Source organism: Aethalodelphis obliquidens, unplaced genomic scaffold (assembly GCF_003676395.1).
Source record: "Aethalodelphis obliquidens isolate GAN/ISIS:26980383/991018 unplaced genomic scaffold, ASM367639v1 scaffold39, whole genome shotgun sequence".
Taxonomy (NCBI): Eukaryota; Metazoa; Chordata; class Mammalia; order Artiodactyla; family Delphinidae; genus Aethalodelphis; species Aethalodelphis obliquidens.
The window spans coordinates 4,776,680-4,788,477 of record NW_020837983.1 but is presented as its reverse complement, the minus strand read 5'-3'; the positions used below and the strand labels follow the sequence as shown (position 1 = coordinate 4,788,477).

At 39.2% G+C, this 11,798-nt stretch overlaps 1 protein-coding gene across 1 annotated transcript in view; it reads left to right on the top strand.

Moving 5' to 3' along the window:
• The first annotated feature begins 5,975 nt into the window (after positions 1 to 5,975).
• CDH17 (cadherin 17) overlaps positions 5,976 to 11,798 on the top strand; it is a 99,654-nt gene continuing 93,831 nt past the window's right edge. The window contains exon 1 of the mRNA XM_027131405.1: positions 5,976 to 6,406. The gene's annotated coding sequence lies outside the window, so the exon portion shown is untranslated. The remainder of the gene's footprint in view (positions 6,407 to 11,798) is intronic.

Below are 11,798 nucleotides of genomic sequence, written 5' to 3'. Positions count from 1 at the left end.
ATTTTCTTCCCTTTTGGGTGGGCAGTGAGTTTAAAGGGTTTCTCTAGCATTGAACTGCCTGACCTGAAACACTAGGAGAGAGACCGAAGGGCCTGTGGTCAGTCACACTGTCTTCTCCTTCCTTCTTTGCTCAGGGCAAAGATAATCTTCAAGTACTGAAATGTTCTTATTCACATTTTTAAAAGTAAAACATGAAAGAGGAGATCAAATAATAAGTAAAATAAGTAAAACAAGTATATTTAAGTGAAAATAAAATGATTAAAAACCCTCAAAACATCTATGATAATAGAACACAATGAATTTGTTCTGAAATGCCTGGTCTGAGGTAACTGCAAATGTTTAGCCTGTGTCTTGTATTTCATATCAGGGTGGGTTTGGCTGCAGGACCTACCTCTTCCTTTTTTTGTTAACAGCTTTATTGAGATAAAATTAATGCACATAAAATTCACCCATTTAAAGTTTAGAATTCAATAGCTTTTAGTATATTTACAGAATTGTGCAACCATCATCACAATGAATTTTAGAACATTTTCACCAGCACAGAAAGAAACCCCATATCCTTTAACTATAACCCTCCGCCCCATCCCCCTACTCCCTGACCTCAGGCAACCATTAATCTACTTTCTAGCTCTATGAACTTCCCTGTTATGGACACTTCACATGAATAGAATCATACCGTACTTGGCCTTTTTTTGTCTGGCTACTTTTGCTTTATCCATGTTGTAGCATATGCCAGTGTTTCATTCCTCTTTATGGCTGAAAACTATCCTATTATGTGGATATACTACATTTTGTTTATCCATTTGGCAGATGAATGGACATTTGGTTGTTTTTACTTTTGGTTATTATGAATAATGCTGCCAGGAACATTCAGGTACAAGTTTTTGTTTGAACATACGTTTTCATTTTTCTTAGATACATACCTAAGAATGAAATTGCTAGGTCCAATGGTTTAAGTTTTTGAGGAAACTTCCAGATTTTTTTCCCAAAGTGTCTGTATCATTTTACATTCCCACAAGAAGTGTAGGAGGATTCTGATTTCTCTACATCCTCTCCTATACTTGTTATTATATGTGTCCTTTTTATTATAGCTATCTTAATGGGTATAAAGTAGTATCTTATTGCGGTTTTGATTTACATTTTGCTTACGCCTAATCATGTGGACCATCTTTTCATATATTTGTTAGCTATTTGTGTACCTTCTTTAATAATGTCTATTCTTACCCTTTGTCTATTTTTATTAGATTTTTATGTATTTATTTTTGAATTGTAAGAGTTTTTTTTATGTCTTCTAGCTACAATTCCCTTCTCAGATATGTGATTTGCAGTATTTTCTCCCATCCTGTGGGTTGTCTTTTCACTTTTTCAATAGTATTCTTTGAAGCACAGATTCTTAATTTTGATGAAGTCCAATTTGTTTTTTCTATTGTTTGTGCGTTTGCTGTTATATCTAAGAAACCATTCCCAAATCCAAGGATGTACAGATTTACCATTGTTTTCTTATAAGGGTTTTACAGAGTTCTTACACTTAAGTCTTTAATCCATTCTGAGTTAATTTTTCTGGATGGTGTGAGGTAGGAGTTTGACTTCATTCCTTTGCATGTGGATATGCAGTTGTTTCAACTCCATTTGTCGAAAAGGCTATTTTTTTCCCCAGGAAATACCTCTTAAGGACAAGGACATTTTCAGAGGCAGTCCCAATGTTTTGTTGTCTAGTGAGAGACTCATAAGCAGAGGAGGGAAACCAATGTTTATTGAGCCCCCAATATCCAAGTCACAGAGTCCTAGACAAGGTTGGTGATTTCCAGGCATATCCATTGCCAGTCTCCTATTTGTACCCATGACAGGAATTACTAATCAATCACAGCACACGTGCTACCAGGGCTAGCATGAAGCAGTGGTGTCCCAGGAGGATCTGTTTGGGAGGAATTAAAACCGTGTGGTTAATTTTGGATACGTTGAGTTCGTTGTGCGTTTGGGAAGTGTAGATGGTGCTCTGGCAAAAATTGGTTGGAATAAAAAGACTGAAGCCCAGACCGAGAGAGAGATCTGGGCGGTGAGAGAGACTTGAGACTTTGGTGTACAGATGGGAACAGATCCAACCTCCTAGAATGAGTGATGAGGCCAGACAACTTGGGATTGACCCCAGGAGTCTGGTGAGGCTACAAATAGGACTACCAGGGACTGGCTCGAGAGGTAGAAGAAAAACCAGGACCGAGTACTGGCAAACAAACCAAGGGTAAAGGGCAATTCAGGGAGAGCTGTGGATAGTGTCAGATGTTTTAAGAGGTCTGGTAAGGTGCAGCCCGGACAGCGTCTCTGATTATCATGAGGAGGTGTTATCACCTTGGCGAGGGCAGTTTCAATGGGGTACAGGAGGTGGAAACAACATGCAATGGTCTGGGCAGTGAACTGGCTGTGAGGAATGACCCATGCTGGTGAAATCTGATAAGAGAGACAGAGATAGGTCTCAGAAAACCAACAAGATTATTGTAATTTCTTGGAATTAAGAAAAAAACTGAGGTCAAATAAAACATTCAGTAGACTGTGAAAAAAAAGGTCTGAGGCAAGATGAGCATCTTTGTGTCTGCCAGATTCGGTCTTCACGTACAACATCAAGTCAACTGCAGTGTTGTATGAGACAGATCCTGCAGAAATGGATCCTAAATGATGGGGGGAAATTACTATCGAGCACAGGCCTTGCTAAAGAATATTTACTGGTGGATAAAGCAGAGAATCCTTAAGCTGTGTTTCTCAGAGAAGGGTCCATGTGATTACCCACATAAGGAATCCAGAGGGCTTTAAAAATGTTGACCCTTGGGATGCACCCCAGACCTACTGAACCAGGATCTCATGATATAAGGCCCAGTTTTAATAAACTCTCCAGATTTAGAAAGCTCTAGAAGGCATTTGTCCAATGTATGGCTGATGTGGATATTTCCTAACCATTCCAGTCACAGGATTCTCTAGCAGTTTCCTGACATGGGTAACTAGCGCCAGATCAAGGACCTTGTCTAATTGCCTGGAGCAACCATCTGTAGATGGAGTAAAACTATTTCTGAAATAAACAACTGCAAACCGGATCTACTTCTGTCAGAATAGAGAGCAGGGGAAAAAATCTCTTGATTAGCCTCAAACTGTCTTTTTTGAATATTTTTAGGTTGAACACAGGTGACTCTTAGCTAAGATTTTGCAACTGCATTATGTATGGTTCGGTGTTTCTTGGCATTAGTGCTTTATTTTCTTATCTGACTCTTAAATCATTTAATAATGCCTTCAAGTGTCCTGGTTTGGAAAATTGCCCAAAACAACAAAAGAATCCCAAACTCAAACAAACCCACAGACGAGTATAAGAGCTGTAAATGTAGGGGGTGTATTGCTTATATTTAAACGCACACTGTCCTGGCCAGTGAAAGGAATTAGGGAAAATTCTGCTTCAGCCTCAAACATTCACTAGCAGAAAATTAGTTTCACCTCATCCCACTAAATAAATATGGAACAAAAGATGTAAAATATTGGTTTGAGGGGGTACAAAATCGTTCACTTGTCTGGGTTCCCATCAGCCTTGGTTGAGCCTGCCTGCAATCCTATTTGGAAATATGGAATTAAACAACTGAAAGGAGTTCAATTCTAAAAAGTATTTACTGAGTGCTAATGGAAGACAAAGTTTCTGCCATCATTAAGTTAACCTTAAGAGACAGATATCGAGTAATTAAAAAATATTATTGTTACGTATGTATGTATTATCCAACTTCTGTCAGGTGAGGCTGTATGTTGATAGGCTCATGATAAAATGTTCTCAAGACACATGATATGTAATGCAAATAAAGTCCATTTTAAAGTGCAAGTGCATGAAAAATGGAAAAATTTAGCATTCGTAGACTTCGTTTACCATGAGTTTTAAGTAATAGGAATATTAAAAATGTAACATACTTTGAATTTTAAGAATCATTCCAAATTTCATAAAGTTTTTATCTGGGAGGCTCTCCAAACTTTATTCATTGCTGACTAGCACTGTCCATAAATTAAATATTACTTATATATTTTCTAGGGCTAATGTTTGAGGAATGGTTAAAACATTATAGACAGAAGTGCTAATATGTTTTAATACCATGAAGCTGTTCGTCAGAAGTATTTGCCCAAATCTTTCCAATTGTTCACTTGTTTCCATCATATACATAATTTATGTCTACTTCGCTCTGATACAGGGAATTAGTCATCTTCATCAATTAGATTTTCCTTATTATTCCTATTATTACTGAGTCAGTATTAAACTACTGAACTAGAAATGCCTCATTTTTGTGTGACAATGGGTTCCTAAAATGCAGCGGTGTTCACTCTGAAACACAGGGCAAAACGTGCATGCTCTTAATCTTTGGATTTAATCTAGACTTATAAAATCCAAATAATTTTATAAATTATAAATGCATAAGTTAATACATAAACGATGAAACACACAGCTCTGAGCACCATGCTAACCTGTTATCATGGAGAGCACAGGAAAAGCCTTTATAACCCAGAGATGCAATCACCTGTTAATTTCTCTGATGGCTTTTTTAGAGTTTAATCAATCTGATGTTCTGACTTGGAAGCTACAGCCTAGAGGTAGCATAAAATATATAGGAAAGCCCAGTTCAGGAACTTGGCCATCTCCTGTCAGTAACGGCCTCACACAGAGGAATTTCTTCCTGTAGATTTTTTTATTACTTGGAGCCAGAAGGAAAATAATCTGGCAAGTTCAACACTTGTGGTGAATAGGTTGGGCTTTGACTCAGACAGACGAGGGCTGGAGTCCTGATTCTGTAATCACAGGCTGTGTGACTTGGGCAACAGGTAAAACCCCTCTGTGCCTTTGTTTTCTGTTTATAAGATGGAATCCACTTCAGGCCATGTTGTAAAGACTAAACAAGAAAACATCTTTTTTAACATATGCTATGAACATAGCTGTATAATATTGCTAAGAAACAAGGATTAAAAGTGATATATATATATACATCCTTTTACAGAAAACTTTATAGATTTAAACGTACTTTTTGCATACCTTATTAAAAAGTACAAAAAATTTCCAAAGAAGAAGCAAACTCCTTTCAGAGCAATGCCATGAGATGCTTGTCATTGATTCGGGAAGTGAAACATACAAGAGGAAACTATTTGATTTTGTGGAACCGAGTCATTTCATTCAGCTCAGGGGAGGGCACAGATGTTAAGAATGTGAGAGCTGCTTAGCCTCACTGACCTCATTTCCCTCAATGTAGTTATCTTGGCTGTGAGACAGAGGAAGAAGGATCTTTCCTGGGCCTGCTGGTCCACTGAGTATGCTAAGCACTGGCACGCAACTAGATGGTTTCACTTCACGGTCCCCAAGATAAACGAGGCTTAGAGCAATCACTAAGTCTTCTTGAGGGGATCTGGGAAGCAAGAAGCCCATCTAGACAGTGGGCTGTGCTCTTGTGCTTTCATTGTGCTCGATGCCCACCTAGCAGATGGAAAACACAACACAGCTCAGGAGAAGCCCAGAAATGAATATCAGAATGGATATCAAATTTGACACAAAGGTGACCTTGATTCTCATCTTTAGTGTAGATTCCAAGAGTGACTGAGGGGTGGGAATCAGGAATCTGTCTAAAAGAGCCCTTGCCTTAAGAAATCTGGGGCCATGTTGTTTAATCGGAAACCTCATTCTGAGTGAAAAAAGTAGTAACTTGCTGTCAGGCAAATCCATTCTCAGAGTGGTGAGAAAAAGGACTTGGTTTGTGGTTTGGGGGAAGGCTACTGCTGGTTGTTTCATGCAGACTTTGAAGAGGACCCTTGGGTTTCAGAAGCAGATGCAGCCCGTTTACGTCATTGGCTGTACCTTCTGAGTCATTTCCCATGTCTCTCCTGTCTGGTTATCAATGAACTGAGTCACTGCTCAGACATGGCACCCTGTGCTTGTCTGTGTTTAAGACGGAATCTACACAAATATATGTCAGCTGAGTCTTCTGTGCTAAGTGGTGGGGGAGAAAATATGGATGAAACTCTTAGATGTCATGGACCTCGCACTCTACAGGTAGCTGAATACACAGAGAGTTTTTCCACTTTAACTTCTTCTTGTCTTCTAATTTATTAAACCTACATTCCAAAATTCAGAAACCTGTTTGGAGATGTATTAGATGTGAATTAACTTCTTTTGGTACAAACGCATTTCTTTCCTGGAGTACAATACCTTTTATGACACCTGATGGTTCCTGAAAATCAATAAAGCCAGTCGACGGTTAATGTTTGACTGAAGGTGAAGGGAGAGGCTGGGGAAGCAGAGCAGAGCAGGAGAGTGTCCTCTGGGGAAGATACTCAAGTCCCAGCAAGAGTCTCAACAGCTGAATGGAAGAAAATAACTTTTAACAACCATTTTCTTACTTACAGAAAGGTAAGCGTTGACATGTCTTAACTATGTCGATAGCGTATTTCTTTAAGAATGACAGAATAGATGATGGAGGGATTACTTAAGTTGCTGGACAAATTGATTCCTTGAGGGGTGCTATGTTATCTTTTGCTGGGAAGGAAAGTTTATTCCTAGTGTGATAAGTTTTGTTTACCGAGCATAATTTCTTTCGTGGTTTCTTTTTATTAGTCTATATCTTTTATAAATTCATTGGATGAAGTGGTTTGGCTTGAATCTAGCTTGGTAGTGACATTAAAGAAAAGAATAAACTTTTGGATGTTTAAATGTGGATTACACCCATTCTTTGTAATTAAAATATAAAAAAAGTTCCTAGCCCTGAGATGCCCTGGGGCTCTTATACTCTACAAATCAGGGCTGGAATCTCATTTTCACAAAGTGTCATATCTCAGATGTGGTCTTCAAAAATTAGAGTGAGATTCAATTCAGGATTCTTTTTTTTTTTTTTTTTTTTTTTTGTGGTATGCGGGCCTCTCACTGTTGTGGCCTCTCCCGCCGTGGAGCACAGGCTCCGGACGCGCAGGCTCAGCGACCATGGCTCACGGGTCCAGCCGCTTCGCGGCATGTGGGATCCTCCCGGACTGGGGCACGAACCCGTGTTCCCTGCATCGGCAGGCGGACTCTCAACCACTGTGCCACCAGGGAAGCCCCCAGTTTAGGATTCTTAGGACTGACTGCCCAGGACACATCAGGGAAGGGGAAAGTCATAGGAGGAAAAACGCCCTTTCTTAAAAGAAGCGGAATAAGATTTGAAAACAGACAGATCTGCCTTCCCAATTGGGAAAGCAAGGCTGGTGTGTATGTTGGTCAGATTCTGGTCCTTCTTTTGGCCACATTGGCAGATGTAACATCAACTAATGTGTGATTATTTTGAGATGTCAAAACCTGTACAGCTTATTGGTGTCTTCAAAGGTCCAGCCCCTGCCTCTGTCTCAGTTTTTTTTTCATTGTGAGTGACTTTCTGGGAATAGATGCCCTCTGTGATGGGGGATACCAAACAGGAGATTGGAAGAGCAATGTATTCTCTAATATTTTCTTGTCTTTATTTTTCTTCAAAAACTTAGATAACAAGAGAGGAATAATTTGAAAGAAGAAGAAAGCATATGTTTAGGTGACATGGAAAATGGATGGCATTCAGCTCTCACCAGGAAACAAATGAGTCTTACTGAGTGAGGGTTTATCATGGACTGCTGGGTATATAGTTTATGAGTCTTCAGGGTTGGGCAGATGGGTTAGGCCAGTTTCATCATACCGGCCAGCAAGCACTGAACAGATTGCTTAAGCTCACTGTACCTTAATTTTCTCATCTACAAAATGGAGATATTTGCCTAACCAAGTGATTGTGAGAGTAAATTAGATCAGCGTGTAAAGAACTCATTACCTTATCTGACACGCAACAGACGTTCAATGAATATTATCTCTTCTTTCCATGAGAAAGTTCAAGCAGGTGATGCAGGTCAAACTGAGAAGTTGCTGTTTCATTCTCTAGGGGAAAAAGCCCAGTAATGCTGCAATAACTACATTGTCCATTGAGCAAGGGAGAAACCAATTCTATGCCAAAGAAGTGGGGTCCAATAATATGAGAGGATGAGAAAACACTTGAGTTTTGCTTTTTTTTTTAATGAGGCATTTTATTTATTTATTTTTGAGGTTTTTTGTTTTTTTTTAACATCTTTATTGGAGTATAATTAAGCAATTATAATGGTGCGTTAGTTTCTGCTTTATAACAAAGTGAATCAACTATACATATACATATGTCCCCATATCTCTTCCCTCTTGCGTCTCCCTCCCTCCCACCCTCCCTAACCCACCCCTCTAGGTGGTCACAAAGCACCAAGCTGATCTCCCTGTGCTATGCGGCTGCTTCCCACTAGCTAGCTATTTTATCTATTTTGGTAGTGTATATATGTCCATGCCACTCTCTCATTTTGTCCCAGCTTCCCCTTCCCCTTCCCCGTATCCTCAAGTCCATTCTCTAGTAGGTCTGTGTCTTTATTCCCATCTTGCCCCTAAGTTCTTCATGACCATTTTTTTTTTTTTTTTAGATTCCATATATATGTGTTAGCCTACAGTATTTGTTTTTCTCTTTCTGACTTACTTCACTCTGTATGACAGACTCTAGGTCCATCCACCTCACAACAAATAACCAATTTCGTTTCTTTTTATGACTGAGTAATATTCCATTGTATATATGTGCCACATCTTCTTTATCCATTCATCTGTCGATGGACATTTAGGTGGCTTCCATGTCCTGGCTATTGTAAATAGAGCTGCAATGAACATTATGGTACATGACTCTTTTTGAATTATGGTTTTCTCAGGATATTTGCCCAGTAGTGGGATTGCTGGGTCATATGGTAGTTCTATTTTTAGTTTTTTAAGGAACCTCCATAATGTTCTCCATAGTGGCTGTATCAATTTACATTCCCACCAACAGTGCAAGAGTGTTCCCTTTTCTCCACACCCTCTCCAATATTGGACCTGCCCACCAGAAAGACAAGATCCAGCCTCAGCCACCAGAACACAGGCACTAGTCCCCTCCACCAGGAAGCCTACACAACCCACTGAACCAACCTTAGCCACTGGGGACAGACACCAAAAACAACGGGAACCATGAAACCTGCAGCCTGAGAAAAGGAGACCCCAAACACAGTAAGTTAAGCAATATGAGAAGACAGAGAAACACACAGCAGATGAAGGAGCAAGGTAAAAACACACCAGACCTAACAAATGAAGAGGAAATACCTGAAAAAGAATTCAGAATACTGAAAGTAAAGATGATCCAAAATCTTGGAAATAGAATGGAGAAAATACAAGAAATGGTTAACAAGGACCTAGAAGAACTAAAGAGCAAACAAACAATGATGAACAACACAGTAAATGAAATTAAAAATTCTCTAGAAGGGATCAATAGCAGAATAACTGAGGCTGAAGAACAGATAAGTGACCTGGAAGATACAGTAGAGGAAATAACTACTGCAGAGCAGAATAAAGAAAAAAGAATGAAAAAAATTGAGGACAGTCTCAGAGACCTCTGGGACAACATTAATGAGGCATTTTAAAGCCCCTCTGATGTTTCACTATAAGCCTTCTGGTGAGATGTGGGCGTGGCATCCTTTGAAACTTGCTAAGATGTCCCCTGGGAAAAGTCACTGTCATTCAAGGTGAAGATTGCATTTCTGGTACCTCCTCCATTCTTTTATGAAAGGCAAAATATATCCTGGCAGCAACTCGACTTCCTATTCCTTTGTCAAAGGAACTCTCTGGAGAGTGTGCTGTCGCTTTTCTTCCAGGTCAAGAGAGATGACTGAGAAGGAAAGCTGAGCACCACTGTGTCCCTTTCTCCAAAGGCTGACAAATAAGTGCTTTTATGGCTCTTAGTTTACACAGATAGAAATATACATATTTATTTGTTGGCATACAATTGTATTCCTTCGGAAATCTCTGGTGTTGAATTTAGAAGGAGCTAGTTGTTCTGTGGTCTCCCCAATGATTAAACAAGGAAAGAGTACTGACTTCTGTTAGGGGAATATCTATCTCTCTATTTGTTACTTGTGAGAACAAACATGAATGTTTATTTAGGTATAAGAAATATTAACTTAATAAAAGCAGACATTCACCTAGTGGTTGAGGTTTTAACCATACTCAAGATGAGTTTTTCACTTATGCATATATGACAGACAAAGCAATCCTTGGCTATTGTGTATGTGACACAAAAATAACTTAATTTCTCTTAAAATATTCTGTAAGCCTGACACTGAGTTCTCTCATCCATGATATTCTGAATCAATGATTTCTTACCGTATGTTAATTATTTTAAAACATTAGGACTTGTGTTTCTGAGTAAGAGATAAAGAGAAATCAGAAAAGTAGATTTATGCCCTTAAAGAATATTTAAACTAAGGATGAGCACATCTTCCTCACACAGAGGGTCTGTGCTTGGTCTCTGCAGTCAGACTGACACCATTTCCTCAACCTCGCTGAGCTGTTTCCTGTCCTGTGGGATGACAACAGGACCTGCCTATAGGATAGTTGTGAAACTTAAATGAAATAAGTCTTCCAAAGTACTTAGCTTAGTAAATGTTCATTAAATGCTAGTTTTTTAAACTTTCAATTATTAAAAAAACTAGCTAATGAGTGAGATTTCATAGTGGTATGGCATCCTTTATGAAGATAGAACTAAATTTATTTCCACCTTACTCTCTTCCCCATCCCAGTTGTCAATTATGATTTAATTACAGAAATCAGAAAGTTAGCCTACTACACTTGAGCATGACTGTGCATTTTTGTCATTAGAGTCCTTGCCTCAAGGTCACCTCATAAATGAGCTAGTATTATAGCAAGTCTTTTGTTTTGTTTTGTTTTAAATCTCAGTGTTTAAACCATATGGGATGGGATCTAATTGAGATTTACCTCGTACTGAATTTCTAAGGCCAGAATGTGTAGTTTTATTATCTTGACAAAATACTCATCTGTGCACTTTATAATACACAAAGAAATGTTGTATAATGCATGAAGCAACACTTTGTCAAAAATAATTAAGCCACTTTTTTGAGAAATAGTGATTTCTACCCTCCTTTTTAGGCTAGAAAAGACCCTTGTGATGTTGTTCTGCTAGATATGGAAGAAATAAAGTCCTCCCTCTGTCTCCCTTGTAGAGTTTCTGGGGTGGAAACCTGTGCACCTCAGAGAACTCAACACTGACATACTTACTGCCAGTCTGCTTAAGATGTCAGAGAAGCACCACGGGGTGGGGGGGTCGCCATCTGTGTCCCCATGTGGGGGGGCCTCCCTTCCCTCTGACCTCCTCATCCCTCCTGCCCCTTCCCTTGCTCATGCTGGGGGAGTGCCGGGTGGGACGATAGCCGGCTGGGAGTAAGAGTGAGCACACTTCCTAAAATATCCCTTAGAACTCATTATTATTTTCTTTAATAATTATGCTTGTAATTTGTATTTAAGTCAATCATAGAAATTTAAAATATTTTAAGAGGAGCCATCTATCCTCTCATAAGACTATTTACCTGATCATGAACCTATTGATTAAGTAAGAAATCACCCTCAATTTTGCATATGTGTAAATCCAGATTTTCATATGCTGAAAGATTGGCATACTTATTACGAAGTTTAGGGAGAGGACAAAGTGCTTACATTTATGTGTATGTTGGGTGGGGAGGGGGCAATCCACCCTTCCTTTTCCTTCCTTGGTCCTTCCTTCCTCCCTCCTAATCAGTCCGAAGTGCAAGGCAGCAGCCCAGATTTTATGCCTGCCTGTCTGTTTCTAGCTTATTGATGGTCACTTTCATCGGGTCCTTAATTTGCCAAGAGTGCAAATTGGTCAGATCCTCCTGTGATTGTTTTC